This window comes from Dioscorea cayenensis, chromosome 1, assembly GCF_009730915.1.
Source record: "Dioscorea cayenensis subsp. rotundata cultivar TDr96_F1 chromosome 1, TDr96_F1_v2_PseudoChromosome.rev07_lg8_w22 25.fasta, whole genome shotgun sequence".
Lineage (NCBI taxonomy): Eukaryota > Viridiplantae > Streptophyta > Magnoliopsida > Dioscoreales > Dioscoreaceae > Dioscorea > Dioscorea cayenensis.
The window spans coordinates 21,384,033-21,398,710 of NC_052471.1; the positions used below are offsets into that span (position 1 = coordinate 21,384,033).

Sequence of the window (14,678 nt, forward strand, 5' to 3'; positions counted from 1 at the left end):
GCCATTAAGAAAAGAAAACATAGGATTCAGGTTTTGATTGAAAGATAGGAGACATTAAGGCATTTCAAAAATAAAACATATGATTAGGGTTTTAATTGAAAAATAGGGGACATTACCATCATAAATATAGGATTATGGTTTTGACAAAAATAGGAGGCATTCCAAAAAATGAACTTTAGGATTAGTGTTTTGATTGAAAAATATGAGTCATTCTTTAAAAAAAACATAGTATTAGGGTTGTTGATTCAAAAATAAGAGTCATTATTAAAAGAAAACATTAGATTATGGTTTTGATTACAAAATAGTAGATATTAAGAAAAGAAAACATAGGATTTGGGTTTTGATTGAAAGATAGTAGACATTATGAAAGGAAAACATAGGATTTGGATTTTGGTTAATAATTAACAGAGAATACTAAATCCACTTTTCAGTTGAAACATAAGATTAGGGTTTTGATTTAAAAAAATGAGACATTCCAAATAAAAAAATAGGATTAGAGTTTTGATTAAAAAATAAGAGAAATTCTGAAAAGAAAACACACAACAAGGGTTTTGATTCAAATCCTAAAAATAAGAGACATTCAGATAAGTAAACATTTGATTATGGTTTTGATTCAAAAACTAAGAGACATTCTGAAAGGAAAGCATAGAATTAGGGTTTAGATTAAAAAAAAAAAAAATAGGAGACATTCTAAAAATAAGACATAGGATCGGGGTTTCGATTCAAAACCAAAAACTAGGAGACACTGCGAAAGGAAAACATAAAATTAGTGTTTTGATTATAATTTAAAAAGAAAACCTAGGATTAGAGTTTTGATAAAAAAACTATAATAAGGTAAATATTCGGAAAAAAACATAAGATTAATGTTTTGATTCATAACAAAAAAAGAGGATACATTCCAAAAAGAAACTATAGGATTATAGTTTCGATTCAAAACTACAAGACAATCTGAGAAGAAATAATAGGATTGCGTTTTTGTTTGAAAATCAAAGTTTAGGTGACATTTTGAAAAGGAAACATTATATTAGGATTTTAGTTGAAAAATAAGAGACATATTGGAAAAAAAGTAGGGCTTAGATTAAAGAATCGGAGACATTCAGAATATACATTACTATAAAAAAATATATGATTAGGGTTTTGATTAAAAATTGGGAAAAATAGGGGGGCATTTCCAAAAGAAAACATAAAATTAGAGTTTTGATTTGAAATAGCAGACATTTCCAAACAAAAAAAATAGGATTAGGGTTTGTTTAAAAAAACCAGACATTGGGGAAAAAGATTAGGTTTTTGATTGAAAAATAGGAGTCATTCTTAAAAGAAAATGTAGGATTATTGTTTTGATTGAAAAATAGGAGGCATTACTATAATGAAACATAGAATTACTAGACATCAAGATAATATAGGATTAGGGGTTTGATTGAAAAATAAGAGACATTCCCAAAAGAAAACATAAGATTAAGGTTTTGATTAAAAAATAAGAGGCATTCAAAAAATAAAAATAAAAACTTAAGATTTGGATTTTGATTAATAAATATGAGACATTTCAAAAATAAAACATACGATTAATGTTTTGATTAAAAAGTAGAGACCAAAAAAAAACATTAGTTTAGGGCTTCGATTCAACAATAGGAGGCTTTCTAAGAAGAAATAATAGGATTAGCGTTTCTGATTGAAAAGTGAAATTTAGGTGACAATCCATAACAAAACCATAGGATTGGGGTTTTAGATGAAAAATTGGAGGCATATTGTAAAGAAAATATGGGATTAGGGTTTTGTTTAAAAATATATGACATTATCAAAAGAAAATATAGGATTATGGTTTCGATTCAAAAATAGCAGACATTCCTAAATTAGGGACAAGCAAACCCTTAGGTGTGGGGATATTTGATAAGTGTCTAAATGTACGTATTTAGTATATGTATTTGTTATTGTTAGCATGTACTTTTATAAGGATTGATACCTGTTTTATGCTTAATCGCGTATTATTTGCTTCGCATGGCATGAAAACACCATGGTGGACGTAATAAAACCACTGTAGCAACCACTGTAGCACCTGGTGAATTTTCAAGACGAGAATTGATTGAGGAAATACTGCCTCAATGAGGATGTCATTGACCCAGTATGGACACAGTTATAAGAGAAGAATAGGTTTTTGCTTGGTTCATACTTCCTCAATGACCCCCTCATTGACCTAGTATGGCCACCCTCATTGACTCAATATGGACCCGGTATGGCATGGTTTTTAGGGGGTATTAAAGCACATTTGTAGGGTAATGAAAGGAGACTTTTCCTTGGCCTCTTGAGCCACCGCCACCACACTTTCTTGAGGCCTTTCGGCCATCTTCCGGTAACATCCCTTGTGGTAAACGAGCACACTTCATCACCAAGAGGGAGAGGGACAAATGAGAAGGAGTTGGAGTGAAGATCTAAGCCACCATTGCATCACCATTTGAAGCTTCATCGACTGAAGGAGATCAAGATCGTAGAGGGAGTTTTCTTGCTTCATTATTGTCTTTCTTTTTCTTGTATGTTGTGTAAGTATCCCTCATCATGAGGGATTAACTTATTTTGGTGTTTGGATGTGGATGAACCCTAGGGTGCATTCTTGTGTATGAACTTGTGATGTTGTTAGTTATTTAATTTGATGGTTGTTTCAGATTCAATCTTTCATGCTTTCATGTCTAGAATTACATGTATGGAGAGATCCGTAATTCTTTTATGAGTTGTATGTGTACATGTGACCTACTCACGTATACTAGATCTAGGAAAGATTGAAAGGGGATTCTTGTCCTGACATGCTGAGAGATTGAAAGGGGATTCTTGTCCTGACACGCCTAGAAATTGGGGTTAACCTATTTATGGGATCTCTTGGTCTTAAATGCAATCAATACACTTTAAACCATCCAAGTTTGGCACTTAATGACAACCCTAGGTGGATTCTTTGTCCAAACACCGGCTTCTCTTGCTTGACACTCCTTTGTTTATTTATTTTATGTGTGTTAGTTCCCAGGCCATAGGATTAGCTTAGGTTAGTTTATTCTGTTTTATTTGTTCTTCCTACTAAGAATTATAGGCTAGATAATAGATGAAGAGTGAGTAATAATACATCCTTGGCCTCGTGGAATATGACCCCTTTGTCACTCACAGGGTATTACTTGGCGATCCTGTACACTTGTGTGGAAGCAATCAACACTCATGAATTTATTACTAAAAAAATAAAAATCTAAGCTAAAAAAAAAATTAAAACCTTGGGTTGCCTCCCATGAAGCGCTTGTTTTACGTCACTAAGCTTGGCATACCTCTTCCTTACCTTATGGAGGCTTGAAAAGAGTGTGTTCCTCACAACTAGACATTGCATAGCTACTTCTTTTAAACCAAAAATCTATTTGTCGGGGTGGAGTATTTGTTGGAGAGTCCAACCATCTTACCTTCGGCCTCCAAGGAAACAATTTGGGTTGGGAAGTGTCCAAGCTTAATACAAGTGGGTCATTGGATGGCTTTAACTCCTACCCACATCTTCTTCCCTTCCCAAAACCTCTTTCTTGCATTGTATGAGTTAATCAATCAAAAAGAGAGATGCTTGTTCCATTACCTTAGGGTTTGCTTCTTCTTGTGTATTTTTAACTTGAAAGGAGCATGACACTAGCAAATTCCCTTGAAAATTTTCTCGCTCACAAGCGCAATCTTCATTCGCAAAATCTAAAATCTCAAAATGGTATTTAACTTCTTTCTTTTCATTTTCTGCACCAGTGTACTCAATTTGCCAAACTTCTTCAATGTTGTTCATGGCCTCATCGTGTCCCGGAGACACTTGCCTTGCTTGTTCAAATTCATCTTTTTCCTTTGCAAGCATATCCAAGATCTCTCCCAATTGATGCTCAAGATTTTTGATGTAGATCTCTTGACAAGTTAATGTGGCCTCAATATTTTGCAAACATGCATCAATTGCTTCAATAAATCTTGGTAACACTCTTTCCAACTGAAGTACATCCTCTTCAAACTTCTCATCCATCTGAAAATTCTTCTTAAGGTGTTTCCTATAGTCCTCCATCAATAGCTCCTTTGATTTGGATGATATGTGTTGTGACATGGATTGTATTGTTGATGAACACTAACAAGTCGATCAATTTTTCTAGTAACCGCATTAACCTGCAAACTTAAATCTATAAGTGGATCAATCATCATTCAAGTTCCATGCAAAAAAAAGTAACACAAGACAAAATAAAACAAATGAGAATGGCGGAAGAAATTAGAGTGAAATAGATAAAAACAAAATAAAAACTGATGAGAATGATGGGAGAAAAAGAGAGTGCGAAATAGAGAAATAAAATGAAAAAGATAAATGGCTAGAGCAACAAAGTCCTAGCGTTTCTAGTATACTGTTCCCCAGCAATTGTGCCAAAAACTTGACGCATCCAAATAAGCGTGTGTGGACCGCAAGTGCACGGGTGTCGAAGTAATAAAATACCCAGTGAGTCAGGTAGTCGAATCCACAGAAAATAGGGTTAGTACTACTAACTTCTTCCCCGCTATCTAGCCTAATGATAAATGGAATGATGTGATGATCTAATGTTAGAAAAAAATGAATACCAGAGATGAATATGCAAGGGTAAAATAGAGGAAGATCTCAATCAGTAAAAGTGGGGTATTCGGGCAATGCTCCCCCTAGGATTCAGGTATAAGGTACCGGATATGCAAAGTGTTTCTATGATGAGTAAGTTAAGTCATGGAAATCCAAATATAATAAGATTCGACCTCTAGAACACCGATACTAGTCCCCTACGAGGTCTTTATGGAAAAATCGATCAATCTCAACACCTCACACCACATATGACCGCAAAGCACTCTAGGGATTCCAAAATTTGTATCCAATTCCTAAAGATAGATCCAACCTTAATTCCTGGCGAAAGATCCATAACCCCCTATAAGGTCCCTAGTGAAGAAATTTATCAATCTCACGCCTCACACCAAATATGGTTGCATAGAGTCTATGGAATATGGAGATAGAATACACCAATCGGAGGGGAAAGGGGACGCTCCACTATCTCATGACTCACCCTATCAACCCTTTTCAATATTGAGGTTTGATAAGTGCTTGTGCGATATGAATGCGAAGCGTTCATTCCTTATGTTGAGCATTACTTTTCTCGGGTTTTTACACTAATATGTGTGTTTTTATGTTACTTTCGTGCAGGCAGGGTTGTGAGGTCGAGTATGAAGGAAAGAAGCCAATGTGGAGCACAATGCACTGATTTTGGAGGAAATCTTGCTAAGGTTCAAACACGAAGACATAGGTCGGGTGTGAGATGCTAGAGTGTTTGCCAACCTCCTCGTATTGTAGTTGCCACATTCATTTGGATGGGCACAAAGGCAGTCACACTCGAGCATTCTGACTTATGCATATAGAACAAGAGCTCCACCAACTTGCCCATCATTCAAGAAGCAAGTGATCCACGACGTGAACGTGTGCCCGTTTGCGTTACCCCAATGAAAGTATGGATTCGGGAAGCTATTTCGGCCGGATACTGTAGCAGAGCATGGTAGAAAGTACTGTAGCGACACTGTTCACAGCCGGCCGAGAAAACAGAAATTCAGAGAATCCACACGGGCGTGTGGAAATTATACACGCCCGTGTGGAAATTCCACATGGGCGTGTGAAAGTATCCACGCCCGTGTAGTCACCCGATTCCAGCCCTATTTAAAGTTAATTCAGCCCCGATTTTAGGATTCTTTTCTCCATCTTTTCCCCAACTTGAGAGAGGGCTTCGGCTAGGGTTTTGAGGGGTATTGGCTAAGGTTTTGGAGAGGTTCTATGGCTCCGTCATCGTCATTCCTTTGGAAGAAGGTTGGTAGGGGAGCTTCCGTCGAGACGTATCCTATACCGGACGAGGAAATCCTTGGACGATGAGTAGAGGACTCTCCACAAGACCATCGACACAACCATCAAGGGGTTTTTCTATGGATTCATTACTTTTACATTCTATTTCTTTAATTGTACTTAGCTCCATGGAGACCTAAACCCCTGGTGGGTACTTGGGTATTTATGAATCCTAGGATGTATTTGTTTCATTGAATCTCTTTATTATGCTTTCAATTAATTGATGTTTATTGTGAGTTCTAATCTTGAATGCTTGATTGTATGAACATTTCCCCTAGAGTGACACTAGGGTTGAGAGTTCTCGTTGTTAAACTTGTGAGTGAGTGACAAACCACGACCGTTAAACAAAGCTAGGTTGGAGAGGGTTGAGAGGATGAGTCGAGAGGTACAGGAGCGTCCCCTTTCTCCTTCGACGTGATAGATTCTACCTCCATTCCTCGAGTTCTTTGCGGCCATAATAGGGTGAATGGTCTAAGGGATGAACTTCCGCTGGGGCTTAGTTGCGCGTGCAATTGAGTGAAGCGTTGAGGTGATCTTAGTATCTAGGGCTTAATCGTGGTTAGGGACCTTCCACCTGGACGGAAGGGTTAGGTCTATAATTAGGAAGAGATTTATCACTTGGAATCCCTAGAGCTCATTGCAACTCTATGCGAGTGCGAGGTGTTGAGATTGTTCGATTTTTCCTCGGCACATGTATGGAGTTAGGCATAGTTGACCTTAGATTTGGGACTATGTAATGAAGGATTTCCATGACTCACTATTGCATTGATTAGGAAGCATAATAGATGGTTCTTCCACTTGAAGCGATTGTCCTAGGCAGAGCATTATCCGAGTACCACATCTTTATCGATTGCCTTACCTTCTCCTTTACTCGTGCTCTCTTACTTGTTGCTTTTACCTTTGAGAATTGAATCATTGTCACACTTATCACTATTGATTTTTCACATAGCTAAGAAGCGAATTAACAGTTTTTATTCCCAACTCCCTGTGGATTCGATACCCACTCATCCGGGATTATTACTTTGACAAACCCGTGCACTTGCAGGATATACACAAGGGGACCTTGTCAATGTTCTAACCAAAATGGAGACCTCTCTCTCACCAAGGCAACAATTCATGCAAACCAAATAACCATAGGATCAATAAGGCAAGCAAGCATTAGACAATCAAGATTGAAACTTAATCAAACTCAAATTTAATATAAACACAAAGCAAATCCACAAAAGATGAGAATCCTAGGGTTCACAATCCCAAATACCTACTAGGGTTTAGCCCTCCATGGGAAAGTTAAAAAACAATGATTAATACAATGAAAAGCCACAAAAACCATAGAGAAAACCCACTTGAATTAGTGATAATTGGCCTTGATGGGTAGTTCAATGTCTTGAATGATTCCTCTCCGAAGCTAGGCCGCCGTTGGCTTCCCAAGTGCTATAATGCTGAAGGAAACTATCAAAGTTGGTGAAGAAAACCCTCTAAATTCGCAAAGACCTCCTCTCCAAACTCTAGCCGTCTCACCCCTCAAGAGCCATACAAAAAATGTCAAAGAATAGGCCAAAACGGCCTATTTATAGCCCAAAACCGCCCCTGTCACGTGCCCCCACACGCCCATGTGGATTTTCCACGCGCCCATGTGGGCTATAGGAATTCCACGCGGGGTATGAACAGTATTTTTGCTACAATATTGCTACAAAAAAATTACTGCAGTGTTTTGCTACATTATTTTTTCACAAACACGGTCCAAATATTCTCCTCTTGAGGCCACATAGTCGGCCACATGATCATGTGGTAGGCTATAAAATTTTTTCTTCATCGACGTGTCTTCGAGTGATCTTGCAATCTTCACAAAGAGAAGGAACATGAAGATGTGACAGCCTTTGTGCCCTTCCAACTAGTGAATTGTGACTTGAATCTCCTTGGAAGTTGGCACACATCTTCACATTCATGAACTCCTCTCATGTCTTGGTCTTTGAATTACACAATAACTCTCAACATTATGCCTTTATAGCCTATCTTTGCTCCCTTTTAATTCTTCAAGGCATTCACAACTTAATTACACAAGAGAACACCAAATACACAACATAAGACATGAACCATGGTAAAAATGATGCTCGATGCATGTAAAACATATATAAAAATATGTCTACTTAAGCACTTATCAAAGCTTATGGAAACATGCACCAAGCACGATAGCGATTTATCCCACTGAAAATCACAGGCAAACACTTAGCCGAGTCACTCAGACGCTGCCCATGGAAACACGGTCTAAGCACGATCATGCTTAGACCGTGTCGAGCTCGAAGACAACCCCTTATGACTCCAGTTTTTAGGGTTTGCCCTCATCTTTGTTCGAGGACTCAACTCTCCACCGGGAAGATATTGAAGAGGGCGAAGATCAAGCTTCACCACACACTCTAAGGGGATAAAGGAGGAGTCAATGGTATAAGAGAAGTGGGATTGAGCATACGAAGCTCGACAAGGAAGATCATCTTGAGTAGAAGGGTGTCATGTCTTCTTTCTCTTGCCATTCATCTATGTCTTTCTTATTATACCCATCAATGAAGGGCTAACCCTCCACGGTGCCCTGGGATGTTGAACTATGTGGTTTTGTATGCTTTAACTACTTGAATGTTAATGATTACAAAGCTCTTTGAGTTTCTTGTGTTTAATCTTTGTGTTTTCATATCTTGATGGCTTGAATTGCACATCTGCCTTGGTAATCTAGTTATCTTGGCATAACTTGGTGTGTTTGAGAACTATAGATGCAACATTGCTTTAGGGCACACACTTGAATCTTAGAATGTACTTGGTAAACATTATAATCAAGTTAGCATATTATAACTCATAAGGATTATCCCGAGGCATTGCTCTCTTGTAGCTAAAAACACAATCCTAATCCCCCGGGTTCTATAATCATTCACTCTTTCACTATTAATTCTTAATTCAATTTTACTCCAATCTTTGCTTAACTAGACATCAGAAGATAGATTAGTACTTTAAGTCCTACCCCTAAGGTTCGACAACCCTACCCCTAACGGGGTACCACTGTTGATAAGTGCTTGAGTAGACATATTTTTATATATGTTTTACATGCATTGAGCATCATTTTTACCATGGTTTATATCTCATATTGTGTATTTGGTGTTCTTTTATGCATATAGGTTGTGAATGCCTTGAAGAGTAAAAAGAAAGCAAAGATAGGCTATAAAGACACAATGTTGGGAGTTCTTGTTCAATTCAAGGACCAAGACACGAGAGGAGTTCATAAACGTGGAGATGTGTGCAAACTTGCAAGAAGATTCAAGTCAATTCACTAGTTGGAAGGGCACAAAGGCAGCCACATCTTCATATTCCTTCTCTTTGTGAAGATTGCAAGACCTCTTAAAGATACGTCGATGAAGAAAAGTTTTATAGCCTACCACATGGACGTGTGCCCGGACATGTGGCCTCAAGAGAAGAGTGTTTGGACCGCGTTTTGTGAAAAGTACTGTAGCATTTTATAGCCTAACATGTGGCATCAAGAAAAGTTTTATAGCCTACCATGTGGAAATTCCTGCAGCCCACGCGGGCGCGTGGGGGCACGTGACAGACGCGGTCTAAGGCCTATAAATAGCCGTTTTGCCCTATTCTTTCTCATTTTTTGTGCGGCTCTTGAGGGGTGAGACGGCTAGGGTTTGGAGAGGAGGTCTTTGCGGCTTTGGAGGCGCTTCATCACCAACTTTGATCGATTCCTCTTTCGTCATAGCATCAAGGAAGCTACCGGTGAACCTATCTTCGGAGTGGGTCCTTCAAGACGTCGAAGCTCTCCATCAAGGCCATCAGTTCATATATAAGGGGGTTTATTTCTATGGTTTTAATGTACTTTCATTCATTGATGGTGTATTTTGTATGTTGCTCCATGGAGAGCTAAAACCCTAGAGGGTATTTGGGCTTGTGAACCCTAGGATTCTCATCTTTTGTGGATTTGCTTAGTGTTTCTATTTAATCCCAGTTTGATTAAGTTTTAATCTTGATTGTCTAATGCTTGCTTGCATTAATGATCTTTTGGTTATTTGGTTTGCATGATTTGTTACCTTGGTGAGAGAGAGGTCTCCATTAGGGTTAGAACCTCAAGATTGAAGAGGGTTGAGAGGGTGAATCATGAGATAGAGAGCATCCCCTTTCCCCTCTGATTGGTGTATTCTATCTCCGTTCCCTAAGCTCTATGCAACCATATTTGGTGTGAGGCGTGAGATTGAGAGATTTCTCCACCGGGACCTTGTAGGGGGTTAGGATCCTTAGCCGGGAATTAGGGTTGGATCAATCTTTAGGAATCGGATACACCTCTTGGAATCCCTAGAGTGCTTTGATGTCATATGTGATGTGAGGTATTGAGATTGAGCGATTTCTCCACAGGGACCTCGTAGGGGACTATTATCGGTGATCGGGAGGCCGGATCAGATTATATTTGGATTTCCATGACTTAACTTACTCTTCATAGAAACATTTTTCTTATCTGGTACCTAATACCTGAATCCTAGGGGGAGCATTTCCCGAATACGCCACTTTTACTGATTGAGATCTCCATCCATTTAACACTTGCATATTCGTCTCCGGTATTCATTTCTTCGCACATTAGATCACCACACCTTTCCATTTATCATTAGGTTAGAAAGCAGAGAAAAAATTAGTACTAGTAGCCATGTTCCCTGTGGATTCGACAACCCGACTCACCGGGTATTTTATTACTTCGACACCCATGCACTTGTGGTTCACACACATATTCGAACGTGTCAACTGTATTACTTATGTGTGACCCGCACATTTGGGGTGAAAAGATCAAGTTTTTAGCGCCGTTACCATGCACTAGCAACTTTTAGTGTCTTTATTTGTAAATATTTGCTTTCTTGTTTGTTTTCGTTTTGTTATTTCATCTTTTTGTCCGCTTTCATTATTTTTCTTTTCTTTGAGCTTATTGTGATTTATCTTATAGGACATTGGCAAAAGTGTATGACCCGTGGGAGTACCTCTTCTCCATTAGTGAATCCTGATCCAGATATTGAGACAAATTTTCAAAGAAGGATCAGGCGGATCAACTTGAGTGAAACAAGGTTAGTGGAGATAAGTGTGGAAGTATGTCAAGACGAGAATATGGACAAGAATGAGCAGCAAAGTATCTCAAATTATGCCTGACCAAAGTTAGCGGGAATACGGTATAGTATTGTTTAGCCTTCACTTGCCGCAAAAACTTTTGAACTGAAGCCAATCTCATTCAATTGGTATAACAAACATGTTAGTTTGATGGATTCCAAGATGAGAACACATATGAGTACATCAGGAATTTCCTTGATATTTGCAGTATCTTTTAGGTGAACAACGTCCCTGAGGAGGTCGTCCGCCTTCGACTCTTTACATTTACATTGTGAGGAAGGCCCAGATAGTGGCTAAATTCCATACTGAAAGGGGCAATAACAACATGGAAGCAAACCTCGGATACTTTCATCGCAAAATATTTTCCTCCGACAAAGATAACTAAGTTGAGAAACGATATTTCTTTCTTTACACAGTTTTATTTTGAATCCTTATATGATGCTTGGGAATGGTACATTGAAATGCTGAGATAGTGCCTATCTCATAGAATTATGGAATGGATGCAAATCATGATTTTTTATAATGGCCTGAATATATCTACTAAGAAAATGCTCGATGCAGCCTCTGGGGGATCGTTATGCAATAAGCAACAAAGTGCGGCATATACTTTGATCGAAGAGATGGCAAGTAACGACTACCAATGGAGTTCCGAGCGAAGCAAACCAGTCAAGGCAGCCATGATTTACCAAGTCGATGTTGTCATCACATTGGCGGCACAGGTTGAACCCATCATGACGCGGTTAGATATAATACAATCGATCTCCTCTTGCAGTAGACCATCTGAAGATAGTTGGGCACCCCCATATGAGACTAGTGGCTCTATTGATATGGGTGCAGGTCAGTTCAAACAAGTGGATTTTGTTGCACAGAATTGCCGATTCCAGAACAACCCATACAGTAATACCTACAATCCGGGGTGGAAAAACCATCCCAACTTTTCATGGAACCAATCAGGACAAGGGCAGGGTCAACAAAATAGAACTCCTCCGTCGAGCACACAATCATCACAGCCCTCATCCTCTTCAAATTCAATTGTTGAACTCACTGGATTGCTTAGTCAATTCATGAAGGGTACAGAGAGTGGTTTTTCGAATCATGAAGAGATAATCATGAACACTAATTCCACAGTCCTAAATTTGTAGCACCGAATGGCTCAAATGTCAAAATTAATTGAAGAGGGGCTTCGAGGGTCACTTCCTAGTAACACTGAGACCAACTCGAAGGAATGGCTTAAGGGGTATCATTGGGAAGTGGGAAACAGCTCCCAAATTCCATGGAAAATGAACTCGAAGAAGAAGTTGAGCCATCCAACATCGTTCACCTTGAGGCCTAAATTGGTAAAGAGGAGAAGACAATAGACTAGGGTATGGAGAAGAGTGCACCACCCGTGTTTCAACCTAAACTCCCCTACCCTGTTAAAATTGAAAAAGATCAAGAAGATGAACAATATAAGAAATTTCCTGATATGTTCAAGACCTTGCACATCAATGTTCCTTTTGTTGAAGCTCTTGCGTAGATGATGAGATACGCTAAATTTTTGAAGGAGTTGCTCACGAACAATAGAAAACTGGAAGACGTGTCCTCAATAACACTTAGTGAGGAGTGTTCAGCATTTATTTACAAACTCTTTTCCCAAGAATGAAAAAGACACCGATGGATTCATCATTCCATGCATGATTCGTTCGTTGATTGATGAAAAGACACTTGGTAATCTGGGGGCAAGCATAAATCTCATGCCCTACAAAATATTTCAAAAGCTTGGACTTAACTTGGTGTGTTTGAGAACTATAGATACAACATTGCTTTAGGGCACACACTTGAATCTTAGAATGTACCTGGTAACCATTATAATCATGTCAGCATACTATAACTCATAGGGATCGTCTCGGGGCATTGCTCCCTTGTAGTTGAAAACACAATCCTAATCCCGCAGTTTCTATCATCATTCACTTTTTCACTATTAATTCTTAATTCAATTTTACCTCAATCATTGCTTAACTAAACTTCAGAAGATAGATTAGTACTTTAAGTCTAGTCCCTGAGGTTCGACAACCCTACCCCTAATTGGGAACCACTATATTACTTGTGTGAGACCTGTGCACTTACGGAGAATACATCACCTATAAACTAGGTTCAATTCATATCTTAAGATCTCTCTCTTATTCATGTTGAACTAGAATCCCACGGTCACTCGGCCTCTGGTGAACCATGGGATGAACTTGATTGTATGGATGTTTTGATTTACTTCTAGAGTATTTGGTTTGGTTTTTGGTTCAAGCTTTGTGTTCTTTGATGTGTTATTTTGCATGAGAACTCTGCAATCCAACTTCTAGGTTGTACTCAATTGTGTGACCATCGCCCTTTTACTGGACTTACTTAGCTTGATAAGGATCATGTATGGATATGCCGTGACCATCGGGTATTTCATACCCCGCCAACCATTATGGCTAGATATAGATTTGAGTTTCGACCCTAATTACAGATTTGCCTGGTTGTAATCCAATCGTAGGAGGATTTGATCGAAAAAGATTTTGAGCCAATAGTTGTATGGGATTAAAGGTTATCGTCGTGAGCATTGGGGTGACATACTTTTGGATGTCTCTTGGCCCCAAACCACCACTGCTTGTGTAATTCTAGCATCCTTCTAGCTTTTGTAGTCCCAAGGGGATCCTCACTCGGGAACCTCACTGTCTTATTGTTTATTGCTTCCTTAATATGTCTATGTGGTGTGTCGTAGTCCAATTGTTTATAGTTTTGTCTTTTCTTAGTTTTCTTAGTTTCTTTTAAACTTATATTGGGTAGAATAGATAGTGCCATTTATGGGGAAGTAATAGCAGCTCTTGGGGCCCCAGGGAATACAGTCATCTCGTGCTTACATGAGGGGTTTATTACTTGATGACCCGTACACTTGCGGATCTAATCAATGTATTTAATAATCAGGCTAAACACCTTTCAAAATGAATAGGTGAAAAATACATATCACTAATGAAAATATATATCCCATGTTTTGCAAAGGTAGCTATTTATAAATCTTTGGAGATATAGATTTGCTTTAACAATTCAAATGAAAAAATAGCTTGAATAAAAACTTGAAAGATAAGTTTTGAGGGTTAGTGATTTATAAGTTCTAAGTTTTATATATTCCAATATTATCTTGTACAATTAAAGTTATCCTCCAAAATGTTTTTAAAAGTGATTTGGTACTTATTTTCTTCTATTTATACTTTTAAGCCAACATAGATTCAACTTGAGCCAAATTATGAACTTAGTAGTTAAACGAGGATAGAAACAACATTCATAGACATATACAAGCAAAGTACACTCCCATGTACTTGCTCGTCTACCTCCCAAGTATCGATTGTGTAGAAGTTATAGAAGAATGCACGGGCCATGTACATGCCCATGTACAAATCCGTGTAGTGCCTAGCTCCAGCACAAGAAGAGTCAGGAAAATGCACGAGTGAAATTAATGCCCAGGTACATACCCGTGTAAATTTCAAGATTGACTAGTAGGATTTTCCAAAGAAGTACAAGGACAGCCCTAAAACTACACAACCATGTATATAATTGTGTACACAACAATGTAACACTAGAATTGGTGTTTTGAAAATTACAAAGAGTTACACAAGCAAAGTACATACCCATGTACTTTCCAATATACTTTCTTGAT

The 14,678-nt window shown here is 38.4% G+C and overlaps 1 non-coding gene across 1 annotated transcript; it reads right to left on the minus strand.

Moving 5' to 3' along the window:
- Positions 1 to 11,391: 11,391 nt before the first annotated feature.
- Positions 11,392 to 11,498, minus strand: LOC120268766. The gene has a single exon (XR_005539014.1). It is a non-coding gene; the product is annotated as a small nucleolar RNA R71 (small nucleolar RNA).
- Between the last annotated feature and the right edge of the window lie 3,180 nt (positions 11,499 to 14,678).